This window comes from Carassius auratus, unplaced genomic scaffold (genome assembly GCF_003368295.1).
Source record: "Carassius auratus strain Wakin unplaced genomic scaffold, ASM336829v1 scaf_tig00004557, whole genome shotgun sequence".
NCBI classification, from domain to species: domain Eukaryota; kingdom Metazoa; phylum Chordata; class Actinopteri; order Cypriniformes; family Cyprinidae; genus Carassius; species Carassius auratus.
The window spans coordinates 837584-850812 of record NW_020523604.1 but is presented as its reverse complement, the minus strand read 5'-3'; the positions used below and the strand labels follow the sequence as shown (position 1 = coordinate 850812).

The window sequence follows — 13229 nt, the reverse complement described above, 5'->3', positions numbered from 1 at the left end:
AACCTCATAGTTTGGTCCTATCATTGTTTTCTTGTGTACGACAAACTCAGAAACAGCAAACGGCATACTGTCCGAGGTCATTATGTACGATGAGGACGCTTGTGTTGAGAAATCAATAGATTAACTGTTTTAAATGATGTTATTTCTTTTCCCTGTGATCACAGTGTTTTAAATGCAGCTTTAGATAGAGTTATGTTGAGCCTAAAGTAGTCTGAGACTTTTTTTTGCCCCGTCTTTTTCTTTTTTATAACTTTTTTGTCTATCTCTGCTGCTGTGTTCTTTATGGAGTCCCATTTCTGCTACATAAGAGGGATAAAAACATGCTTTGGTAAATAATTATTAGATAAAACGTCAATATTATTAGATGCGTAGTCATTATGAGATAAAACATCAAACATATGCATACCAAGTATGACATGCATAATTACAAGCTTAAAAAGTAGACTATAGAGCATAAACGCCATGATGTAAAAAACATAACAGAGATGGTCAAAATTAAAATTATGTAAAAGTACATTAAATACGTATATTTTTTTTTTTAACTTTTATCCCATAATTATGACTTCTGAAGTATGTCATAACAATTCATAAAAGTAAAAAATGTCCCCCAAAAATTGATAAAATTCACAATTATGTCAGAAATCAGAACAAATGAAAAGTCATAATTATTTTCTCATAATGATGACTTAGTATGTCACGATTTTTTTTTTTTTACAATTTCATAATTTCATGATATCGTCTTTAGAATAAAGACTTATCTCACTATCTAAAAATTTTGACTATATATATATATATATATATATATATATATATATGTGTATATATTTATGAATTATTATTATAATTATTTTTGTGGCAGAAATTGGCTTCCATTTTGCTCAACTTACAGAAATACAGACCTAGTGCCTCCCGTTCAGTTATTTTCACGATTACCTGACTGTTAAAGTTGATATCACCATGCTTTGTAACACTATTTGTTTCTTCGGTTGTTTATCAACTCATTAACATGCACAATCCCTTATAACTATTAGAAGAGATGGGGATTCTGCCTTATTAATCACACGAGTGCCTCTTTATTGGTTAACCTCACTCTGTGTCGCTGAGACAACTGGTCACCTAGCATATTCAGGCATCTGTACCATCAGACCTGGGGTAATGAATTAACAGTAATGCCTTTTAATAACTATCAGAGAGCACTGCCCTTAATTCTAAGCATATTCTATACTGCCATCTGGATGTAATAGGGTGCTATTACATGTAACTAGAAAGGCTGCAGGGAGCAAAGAGTGTCCAATTCTACTGTTGTTTGAATGCTTTTATCTCTACTAAGATGTTTATCCAAACACATGCTCTTTTAACGCAATATCAGACACTTTAAAATATATATATAAGGGACTTCGATGTACTGTTGTTGCTCAATGTATGTAACTTGAACTTTTTCAATATTAACACAATGACAGTTAACACAACGTCAGTCCAAACTGTATATAGGCCTGTCAGAATGCACTAAAAAAAACATTGGGTTCTTTTTTCCAGTTTGGTGTCTCTAGTCTTTTAAATAGCATGTCAAAGTTACCACTTAACCGATATCTCCCAAATGACTCCTGGTTTAAGTGTTGACCCTGGCTTTTGTGTTCTGTTATCTGCTGGCACTGTAGTTGTTCAGCCAAACCCATGTAGAGGACTGTTGATCTGAAATGAGCAGAATGGAGAATTTTTAGCTTCACTGGCACTTTTTTTCATTGTACGCTGCCAGGCCTATAGAAATAACCTATTACAATAAATCTTTGTGTGTGTGTGTGTGTGTTTGTGTTGTAAGACAGAAAAGTAGAAATTCTTTTGTAATTTTTTTTCTCTTTCTATTTCTATTTTGTGTTCTTCTAACACTTTGTACTCAAATATTTGTAAGTATTTTTATTTGTATAGATTAATAAGAATGCTCGTTTGATTCCCCCTTTTACTGATAATCACTTTAAAGTTGTACCAAATTTCTGATGGACTTAATGATCCATAATTCCAACATGATGCACAATTAATTTATTACGGAATTAGTTCATGCAAGGTGAATTCAATGCAGTTTCCCTTAGATAGACTTAACAAAACAAAAGTCATTTTGAATAGGATGATTTTAGGCCAAAGATAAAAGAGGATATTGTGGAAATAAAAGTTGTTTTAAGTGTATGTGTTTTATGGGAAATAACCTCACTCCAAGTTGGACTGATAGTTTTTGGAATTGTCCTGGTCATGTACATATGTGTACCATATATATTTACTATTTTTCATGCATGCTGAAGTGAAATATTCTGAACACAGTGCTGCAGATTTGATTAAACAAAAAACAAAACAAAACAAATGTTTCTAGTTTTATTTAGGCACCATTAAAGACTTTACATACTTAAAATCTTTGTATGTTATTATAGTTTTGTTTTGAAATAATATAATGATGATAAAATAAAAAATTGTTGATTCATGTAAACTTTGATTTGGAGATTTATTGGTCCACTAAACTAAATTCATGGAATCGTTTTTAATCTTTTATATTATATTATTATTATTATTGTTTTTTGGGATATATAAAATGTTTGGAAGCGTGACATTTATAATATATTAATTTATATGATTTAAAATTTTATGGAAAAATATATATTTTTTATATTCAATGCTAAACCTGTTTAATACAAAACATTTTCTATAAATATCATTTTTTTGAATATCAATAATATGTATTCCTACGTTTTGTTTTTTTATATTTGTCAATTTTTATTTTAGTTATGTTCGATCCAGAGATCAGCCAGCCAACACCCTACTTCACGGAGCTCAGCTCCTGGCTGCGCCTTGCCCTTCCGGATCTGTCAGGCTCATCCTTCCCTCCAGCTCCACCTTGGTCCTTTGCTGCTCCGGCTCCACTGCGGCCTTCTGGATCCCTGCTTCTGCCTCAGTCACCAGAGCCATCTGCTTCCACCTTGGGCTCCACCACCACCTGCTATGGTCGACCCCCTGGAGTTGTCAGCCCTTCCTCCACCATGGCTCCTTCCTCTGTCGGCTCCACCTTGGTCTGCCATACTGGCTGGGATCTGGGTCTCTCCTGGCTCCTCCAATTTCCTACATGCCTTCTCTCTCTCCATCGTCTCCTTCTTGAACTCTGTCTGTCCTCCTCCTCCTGGGAATCCGTCCTCCACCCAAACTTCTACCTGGTCATCGGCCTACCTTCCTGCCAGCCCTTCACCATCCCGTTACCATCCCTTCTCCACTCTGTTTTTCCTCCTTCCAATCCCCCCTCCGTCCCTCCCTTTGTGTCTGCAGTGCAAGGTCACGCTTTCTGGTAGGGGGGTGAACTGTCCCACTTTTTTTTTCCCTCATGTGCTCCATGGCCTAGTTTTTCCCTGTGTCTGATTGTGTCATTCAGTTCACCTGTATCTTGTTAATTTTTCTTTGTTTGCCTGTGTATTTAGTTCTAGGCTGTCCTACATTTCCTTGTCCACTGATAAAGTTGGGTTGTGTATGTGTTACCTGCTTGCCTTCTGTGGATACCTTCTGTGCGGATTAAAGACTGTTTACTTTAATTTTCTCTTTTTGTGTGTTCATTATACACCGCTCCCCTGACAGAAGGTGCTAAAGTCTTATTTTGTGGTGGCTATGCTTTAAAAAATGTATGATTATAAGCTTAATTCAAGTAATGAAGGATTTTGAAAGTCTGACAGGGTTAAGTACTATTGTTACCCTGCTTGGTTTAAATGTTTCAACATCATTAACACACACACACACACACATATATATATATATATATATATATATATATATATATATATATATATATATATATATATAATCTGTATTGTATCCAGTCGCCATTGAAAAGAGATTTCAATTTAGATTTTTAATTTTAGGCAAAATGCGATATCCGCGGTGTTATTCTGCCATGTTTTCTCCCTATCTTTCCAAACTTGTGACAAATTCCAGTCTTCCTTCTCTATAGACTGCGTAGACATCCACTTCGATTATGAATGCGATATTGCTTAGCTTGTCAGCGATCTATGGCTTAAATGCCCCATCTGAAAGCATGTTATGAAGATTTACTACTAATCACAGAACCAGCTTTACTGTAGAGATGCGCATGAAAATCACATGTGATTTATCATGCAGCACTAAAAAAAGAAGAATTTTAAAGGCATTGACGAACCTGTGGTGGTTTCTGGAGTAGGGAAGAAACATAAGCTATTAATTAGATTATTTAACAATTGCAGAGGCTGTCAAATGTGTATCAACTTACTTTGTTGTGTATTTTCAACTATTTAAATATGAAGAAAAAAAAACATATTGATTCAATGGATTTATTGCATTTTGGGAAAAAAAATAATCAGTTTTTATAATAAATATTTGAAATTGAAAATCTGGATTTAAATCGAAAACAAGAGCACCCTCAGTTGAAGTTGTAAAAACATCTCTATACTATGTGTTAGGCTTTCACAGAGCGCCAAATGTTTCTTTTTACAATGTATTTTTGCAGCGCTGAGCAGTGTAGCCAATCACAGACATATCTACTGATTTCTTGAAGACGATGGCCAATAAGAGGAGTTAGAATCCACTCACCTCTCAAAAGGCTGTTTCCTTGCTCAGTAAAAACTCGCGAAACTACTCATTATAACACATCATGCACGCATTGTAAATAAGAGATTCTTTGTGTTACAAAAATATGACAAAATGGGCACCTTTGTAAGTTGTCTTTATAAAAAAGGAAGTCGATGCAAGTCGTTGTTCTTAACTTACTTATACAACTCTGAAGAGGATTTATTTACCTTATGTGGTAAATCGGTAGATTACCGACTCCTTGTCTTGTCTTTCAGATAGTAGTGATAGTATCATTTACTGTCTATGGATAATATACATCATAGTGCAGCCATGGTAGTATTACAACCTGTCGCTAGAGGGCGCGTGCGTGTCGTCTCGAGGTGTGTGTGCGTGTGTGTGTGCGCGCGCGCGTGTTTGGGGGTGTCTGATCACACACATATGGCAAGCCAAAAGGGTCAGAATTACGCCTAGATTAAACGCGTTTGCATACAAAACGCCGTTTTTTACGGCGTTTAAAACGGTATTAGCGCCGTCAAATACGCCGTCCTTATAGCAGACGCCGTAAAAAACGCGCGTAAACCGTAAAAAACGCCGCAAAAAACGGCGTTTTAGTGTTTGTAAAAAGCGCCGCTTTTAACGCCGTCGGCTTGCCACAGGACGCCGTAAAAAACGCCGTTCTGAATGCACAAAAGCGCGCGTTATTTACGGCGTTCTCCTTGTAGTATAATGAGCCACGCCCGCTGATTTCCACAGCCAGTAATAATGAACTGTTCTCACCCAATCAATGATGACCTGACTCAGACCAGACTAGTTTACATCCGAGTTCGATTGTTATTTTAATCACTCGATTGGTTGGTTGGTTGATATGAAGATGGCCAGGAGAATCTTTATTTTGCGTTGTCAGCAGAAGCTGAACAATTGCACTCGACAGCTGACAGAAGATTCTGGTGTACTACAATCAACTTTAGTGAGGTAAGGATTGCTTTGTTTCAGATTATATAAAACATGGGCGCTGTCCTGCAACCATTTTTCTCCAACCGCAATTAAACACACCTGATTCAGCTAATCAAGCCCTCAACGGCATACTGGAAACTTCTAGTCCGGTGTATTGCAAGTTGAGCTAAACTCTGCAGGACAGTGATCTTCTACGACTGAGTTAAGACACCCCTGTTTCTGAACCTTGGATTTGTGTGCTGTCTTTAGCACTAAGTTGAATGTTCTTTATTCTATACTTAATTATCTCTTTTATTATATTGCTGAACATTTTGCATCCTGAAAATTCAGTACTTATAAGTGGCTTTCTTTTTTTTTAAGGCTAGAAACAATGTAGAGAAGCATTGAATGGGCGAGAGGAAGGCTGATCACTGCACCAGAAGCAGACGAGTTACTCCAAGATCTCAATGAATATATAGCAGAGGTACAAAAGCATAGGCAGCATGGACAACAAGGTAAGTAATTTCTAAACTATTTGTCTTCTCTTTAAACCTTCTAGCTATAGCTTTCAAATTGTCTGTCTAGCAGGTTCTAAGTATAAAAGATCCAATATTAACTTTTAGTGAAGATTAATTGAAATGGTGAACTGAATTTATTACATTAGCCATTCTGAATAGATTATCTCTGATGAGATTGTCTCATCACTTTAAAAATCTTAGTACATTTTAAAATCCTTTTTTTCTTATGGCCTAATATTGTATAAACTATTGTGGCCTAAAGCAGATCATAGATTTACAATAATTTATTGTTGAAGCCAGTTCCAGTTATCAGGCTCCACTCTGATCGAGGTGCACCCCATTACAGCATCACCAGAGAGCAACTTTCCTTTCTGAGGACATGTGGTTTTAGTCTTCCTTCAATAGCAGAGATTCTGCAAGTGTCTCTGGCTACCGTCAAACGCCGCATGGAAGTAAGTTTGGTTTTAGAATTAGCTTTTTATGACTTGTCATGCATGAAAAGAGCATTTAGAATGAATTGTTCAAAATTAGTTTAAGCAATAATACTTATGTTTACATGTTTGTTCCAGGAGATTCCATTTGAATCGCTCTCTGACTTAATCTGAAATAACCGATGTAGATCACAGACATTGTGGATGGAAATGACCAGCTGGGATCGGAGGCTGTCAGGGCACAGTTACGGTCAGGTGGAAATCGTGTACAAAGACACAGAGTACGCAGGAGCTTGGTTCAAATTAACCCAATTGCAGCAGCACTACAGGACATGTCACAAAGACCACACAGAAGGTTGTACAGTGTTGCTGGTCCAAACTCCCTGTGGCACCTAGATGGCAACCACAAATTGATAAGGTAGATATCAGATTTTTTTTTTTTTTTTTTTTTTTATTCACGTGGTAACAACCCTATTATGACTAATTGAATCAAATTAAATTTAAGAAAATGGAAAATATTATTTGTTAAGGTACCAGCACAATAACACGCACAGCAAGATATCCTCTAATTATCATTAACAATAAAACCTCAGAAAGTATTGATGTAATTTTGTCAATATTGCACACCCCTAGTTTTTATCCTTTCAAAGAGATTTTTAACTAAATAAAATTGTGTATGATTGAACGGATGAACCTGTCATAGATTGTCACTGGCAAAAGGGATACATTAACCTCATGATTCTGCCCCTTCTAAGGCTAAGGAAAAGCATTGCAGTGGCAATGACAGGGTTTTGTGAGTACTGCATAAACTAAAGAGTTTCTGGAAAAAAAAATGTTTGGATTTGGCTGTTTTTGCAGCAAATGACAATCAAATGTTAAAGGGATTGTTCACTCAAATGAAATTCGTCACATTTACTCACCCTTAATTTGTTCAACACTTGTATGAGTTTCTTCCCTTGATCACAAAAGAATACACTAAAAAGAATGCTGGTAGCTATTGACTTCCATAGTATAAATACTATGAACTTTGAAAGTTGACTTGTCTTTTAATGTCTCTTTTATATTTATTTATTTACTTAAAAGCCATTTTTCTCTTATGTTTTAGATGGAGAATTGTCATTCATGGTGTTATAGATGGCTACAGTCATCTCATAGTCTTTCTGCATGCCTCAAACAACATCCACAGCAGCACTGTAATGCCTTCTAGGGTCAGAACAGACCATGGAGGAGAAAACCATGATGTCTGTGTGATGTTGAACATTTTCAGGGGCTCAGAGAGAAGAGGCAGGAGCGTTCACAACTAAAGGATTGAGAGTCTCTGGGGTGACATGTGGCGGGGATTGACTAACGTATATTACAATCTCTTTCACTTCCTGGAGGCTGAAGGTATCTCTGACATAGACAAAGAAATGCACATATGGGGCTCTTCACTTTGTCTATGTGCCGAGGATCAACAGGTGTTTATCAGCCTTTACTCAACAGTGGAACAACCATGGGCTGAGAACAGAACAACACCAGACACCCATGCAGATATTTGTTCGAGGCTGCCTGGAACAACAAGGACAGCGAACCACTGCAATGGAAGAGATCTTTGGCAGAACAGCTGGACCAGCAGATGAACCTGTTCTTCAGGCACCGGCAGCAGAATCAAGCTTGCAGGAGGCACCAGTGTTTGACTGGCCAGAGGGAGTAGCTGTTCCTCAAAGTGACTTCACATTGGAGAGTGCTGCCTTAGAGCAACTTGTTGCACAAATTAATCCACTTGGTGGTTCAAGGGGACAACTCTGAGTGGATGTCCTTCAAAACATTTTATCTCTTTTGATGTCTCTGAATCCCCAACATTAAAGAAAAATAAATGGTTATTTCTGTAATCACAGATTATGGTCACCACTGACTAATTATATGGACACTGAATTTTTGGTGAGCCAACCACTGAAGTTTGTCGTGGGTGTGGATAGATCCACTTGAAGTTATATTTTGAGTAGCTGTTACAATATTTAAGTATGGTTAAAGGGTTAGCTCACCCAAAAATGAAATTTGTCATTAATTACTCACCCTCATGTTGCCCCAAACCTGTAAGACCTTTGTTTGTCCTCAGAACACAAATTAAGACATTTCTGGTAAAATCCAAGGATGATCCACATAAACAGCAATGGTACTGCATCTTTTGAGGTCCAGAAGGGTATTAAAAGCCATTGATAGTGTTTCAACATTAATATTATAAAGTGACGTGAATAGTTTTGGTGCGCAAAAACAAAACAACTTTTTCAACTATCTAGAGAAGGACGATCTCTGAACAATAATTCACGAAGCTTCAATTCTTTATGAATCTTGTTTAGAATTAATCTCATATTTCATCTAAAATATCTATCATTTGTGTTCTGAGGACTAACGAAAGTCTTACAGGTTTGGTACATTATGAGGGTGAGTAATTAATGACAGAAATTTCATTTTTGGGTGAACTAACCATTTAGGATGGCGTGAAATTTTAAAGAAACATCACCAATAGCATGTTCACCATTTGAAACTTGAAAATAAAAGTTTCTATTTCCCACATTAAGTGTCCTCTGATTTACTTGTACATCACCAGAAAATATTTACCGGAATTGTCATTTAAAAATGTAAAAATACTTTTTTGGATTATTAAAAATTATTTTTTATATTTCATAAGAACATCCATTTTATATAAAATACTAAAGGTATACTTGAGTTATTAAAGCCAACATTCCTCTCATCTTCTGTAGTTCTTGCATTCCTTGGTGCAGGGGCTGGGCAGGTGGGTTTAAACGCCTCTATTTCATCTGTCAATCACATTAAATACTCAGTGATTTGTTTACAAAGATATGAACAGTAACATTTTACTTAAAGGTATAGTTTGTCCAAAAATGAAAATTCTCTCATTTACTCTCAACCCTCATAAAATTCCTTTGTTCTGCTGAACACAACACATTTGAAAATGTCAGAAACCAAACTAAACAGATCTTATTCCTCCATAGTACTTATGTTTCCTACTATGGCAGTCAAAGGGGGATGAGATCTGTTTGTTAAATGACATTATTTCAAATGTCTTGTGTTGAGCAGAACAAAGGAATTTATACAGGTCTATAAAAACCTGTATAGAAGGGTTTAGAATAAATGATGTGAGAATTTTTCATTTTTGGGTGAACCATCCCTTTAATCATTCAGGATTATTGAATATGACAAAATTAGTCCAGGGGTGTCCAAACTCTGTCCTGGATAGCCACTGTTCTGCAGAGTTTACCTCCAACTTACCACAACACAACTGCCTGGAAATTTCCTGTAGGTCTAAAAACCTTGATTAGTTGGATCAGGTGTGTTTAATTGGGGTTGGAGCTAAACTCTCAGGACAGTGTCCCTCCAGGAGCAGGATTGGACAGCCCTGGCTTAGTGACTTTAAAATGTTAATTAAGTTTTAGAACACTTAGCCTACACCTTCCCAAAGCCAAGAGATCCTTTTAGGGCAAGGATTTTAAGTTAGTTAGGCAGTTTAAATTAGTTTAAATTTGTGTATATTACATAGCTACTATTCTGGATTGACTTCAGTCTTTGTTAAAATGTATCTATCCTTAAAGTTCTGTGTAAGTCAAAAAATGTTCTTTAGCGACTATTTGAAGTTAGACTCTTCTCATTTTAAATTTCTTCTTAATTAAGGCTACTACTACCTTGCCAAATTTTATAATCACAAATGTAAATTTTCAAAGAAGAGAGGTTAGAGTAAGACATTAAATCATTAATTCAAATGGCTGATTCATTCAATGAGGAATAAAGTGAATCATTTAATACCAAAGGCTGCTGTTGCTTGAAGAGGACATTGTTCTGATGTGGCTTTGTTTGGACTCTTTTTGTCAAAATAGAGCAAAATGAGAAAATAGTTACAATTTTAGTTACTATTAATAGTAAACTCACTCAAAATACCGTACTTGTTATATTGATTCAGTTCAATAAACATTTGCAAAGGTCCTGCTATTAGGAAAAACCCTCTTCCTCGTGTTTTAATTAACTGTATGTCATAAAATAAATTATATTGCAATTATTTACGAACAACATTTATTTTAAATGCTAAGCCTATAACTTATTTAAAGCAAAACTAAAATCTGAACTTTCTCCTCTCATTTCCATGAGTTAATCGTGACATAGTGTAACATTTGGTTGATAAACTATATACCTATTTATTATGTAAATAATGCTTTTTACTTCTCTTGTGTACTTCTTTGTACTAACGAAGCATTTATTTCATATTAGTATATTACCCTTGTGATTACTCACTGGAGTAATCTAGATACTGTTTTTTGAGTGGCTAGTATGATCCAGCAGTTCACTTCTGGGCTGAACTCCTGTGGCCAGTTGTGGGAGGTGGTGGTTAATAATTTGCTTTTTAGCAAAAGTGCCAAGTGGAATGTTATGACCAAGAGGAGCCTACCTGAATGATTCCATATGCTTCAACCTGTGCCCTGACTCTCTACCTGCCAAGAGGTGTGTCAGAAGAAGAGGAATTCAGGGAATTAATGCTCCTTGCAATAAAAGGATCTCTCGGATTTGGGAAGGTATAAGCGTCACCTTTTTTTTTTCTTTTTTTTTTTGTTTCCTTTCAGCTCTGTTAAAAATTGTGGGGCAAGATCTGAATGTATTTGACTGTTAAATAATAAATCAGAAAACAAATTTGGTGTGGAAACTTGGCACTTTTATTTCACCAACATTCCAGAAGACCTAAACAAAGACATTGATTCACATGACCTAAAATTAAAATGACTACTACAACATCTTAACATATTTACATATTAAAATAATGACTATTAAAGTCATTGCCACAAGCAGCACTTATTTGGGTCTATAAAAATGTAAAAACATGACCAACTTTCCCAAAAAAATTTTTGTATGTTTTGGGGACAGTTTTTTTTTTTTTTTTGGAGTCAAGAAATAAAAACATGAAAGTAATAATGTATAACGGGACATACTCTAAACAAACTTGAAAAGGTTAGGTCTATGTTTTGTCCATTTAATGAAAGTGAACCAGTTTCATCTGTTGGCCCAGCTCTTCTGCCAAATATTTTTTGCATAATTTATTGCATAATAAGTTGGATCCTTGATGACTCTACAAGGGGAAAGAATAAATGTTTTACTGAGAAGTTCTTAAAAAGCATGAATTCATTTTATACCATTTCTTTAAACCAGTGGTTCTCAAACTTTTAATACCAACCACTTCAGAAAATATTTGGCTCTCCAAGCAGCACCATAATGAGCAACATTACATTTCAGCAGCGTAGGCCTAACTATTCAGCTACAGCTCTGCACAGTTTTACACGAGGCAGTTTTATTTATTGTTGTCAGCCACTTCAACATTGTAAATACACAGTTTGAGCATTAACACTGTACTGTGCTTACATACCGGTAAATGAAAAAAAATGATTGAATTAAAATGTGTTGTACCAAAAGTGAAATAAAAACTGTACTGTACTTAGATGTAAAACAACAACAACACAACCAAAAAAAACAACTTTACTCAAATAAAGATCAAATTAAAATTTATTAACGTTCATTAATGTTTCATTTAGTGATTCCTCTTCGTAGCACTAGAGGGAGCCTGAGTACCACTAGTGCTACTCGCACCACACTTTGAGAACCACTGCTTTAAACAATCTTTAATTCATTTAAATTGTACTGACATTTGCGATTATCCAGAAAACACGAACAGAGTATCACGACTCAGATTTGCTCAAAATAAAAATGTAACGGGCAAATATAAAATAATGTGGCACCGACCGAGCAGTTTTAATGAGCAGCATTACAATTGGCCGATTGGAAAACCGTTCATACGTACTGGCTGTAGGAATCAGTGGGCGTGGCTCATTATACTATTAGCAAAACGCCGTAACGCGTTCTCTGTGCAACCAAAACGACGTTTTTTACGCCGTCATATGGCAACATGAACGGCGTAAAAAACGGCGTTTTCATACACACTAAAACGCCGTCAAATACGGCGTCACTGGCGTATTTTCGCACGTTTTTTACGGCGTTTGTTATCACAACGACGTATTTTGCGGCGCAGATACTGTTTAAAACTCTGTATTTGACAGAATATTTATTTATTTTTTGTTGTTGTTTAGAACTTACTTAATTTAGTTATTTAATTTATTTTGTTGTGGAGGCAGCATCTTTATTTTCAGTTTAAGTTTTTAATCTAATAGATTTGTTTTATTTTTGTTTACATTTTTATTTTATTTCATTTGAGCTTTTAAAAAGTTTTAGCTAACAATATAGCAGCACTGACATGCACATGCAATTGTTTTATGTCACCCACATGCACTTCTCTCTGCTGTTAAAAAAAATGTTTTTTTTTTATATTTTATTTATTTGAGTGACAAACGGTTTGATTTTATAATTATTAGACTATTATTATTGTTGTTGTTATTTCGTTTTGTTTGAGAAACGGAAAAATTAAATTAAGCTAGATGTTTTTTTCGTGGGTAAAAACAAATAAGCAAATAAACTATTCTTTAATATTTCTTTCACATGCGTGGGCGGCGTTAGGCCCATTTTTAGTCCGATTATTAAATATTATTGACTATACATTGCTATCTTTACCTGAATCGAGCCATGCGTCGTATCGAATCTTTGGGCATGGGGTATATTCCAGGCTTTAAGGAATAGGCTGCGCTGAGCGTGGGTGTGAGGCGAGGACAATGCAGATAAGAAGCCCAGACGCCACCGACCCTAGAAGTGCAGTGTTGCTCTTTATATGAGATCTATATTTGCAAGA

General features: G+C 35.7%; 1 long non-coding RNA gene across 2 annotated transcripts; it reads left to right on the top strand.

Annotated features, from left to right (window-relative positions):
• Window positions 1-5011: 5011 nt before the first annotated feature.
• LOC113070536 (uncharacterized) lies at window positions 5012-9007 on the top strand. Of its 2 annotated transcripts, XR_003279938.1 has the most exons (5): window positions 5012-5541; window positions 5884-6017; window positions 6317-6472; window positions 6590-6869; window positions 7557-9007. It is a non-coding gene; the product is annotated as an uncharacterized LOC113070536 (long non-coding RNA). The 2 variants fall into 2 exon arrangements; XR_003279937.1 differs by lacking the exon at window positions 5012-5541 and having other exon boundaries at window positions 5816-6017.
• Window positions 9008-13229: the final 4222 nt, after the last annotated feature.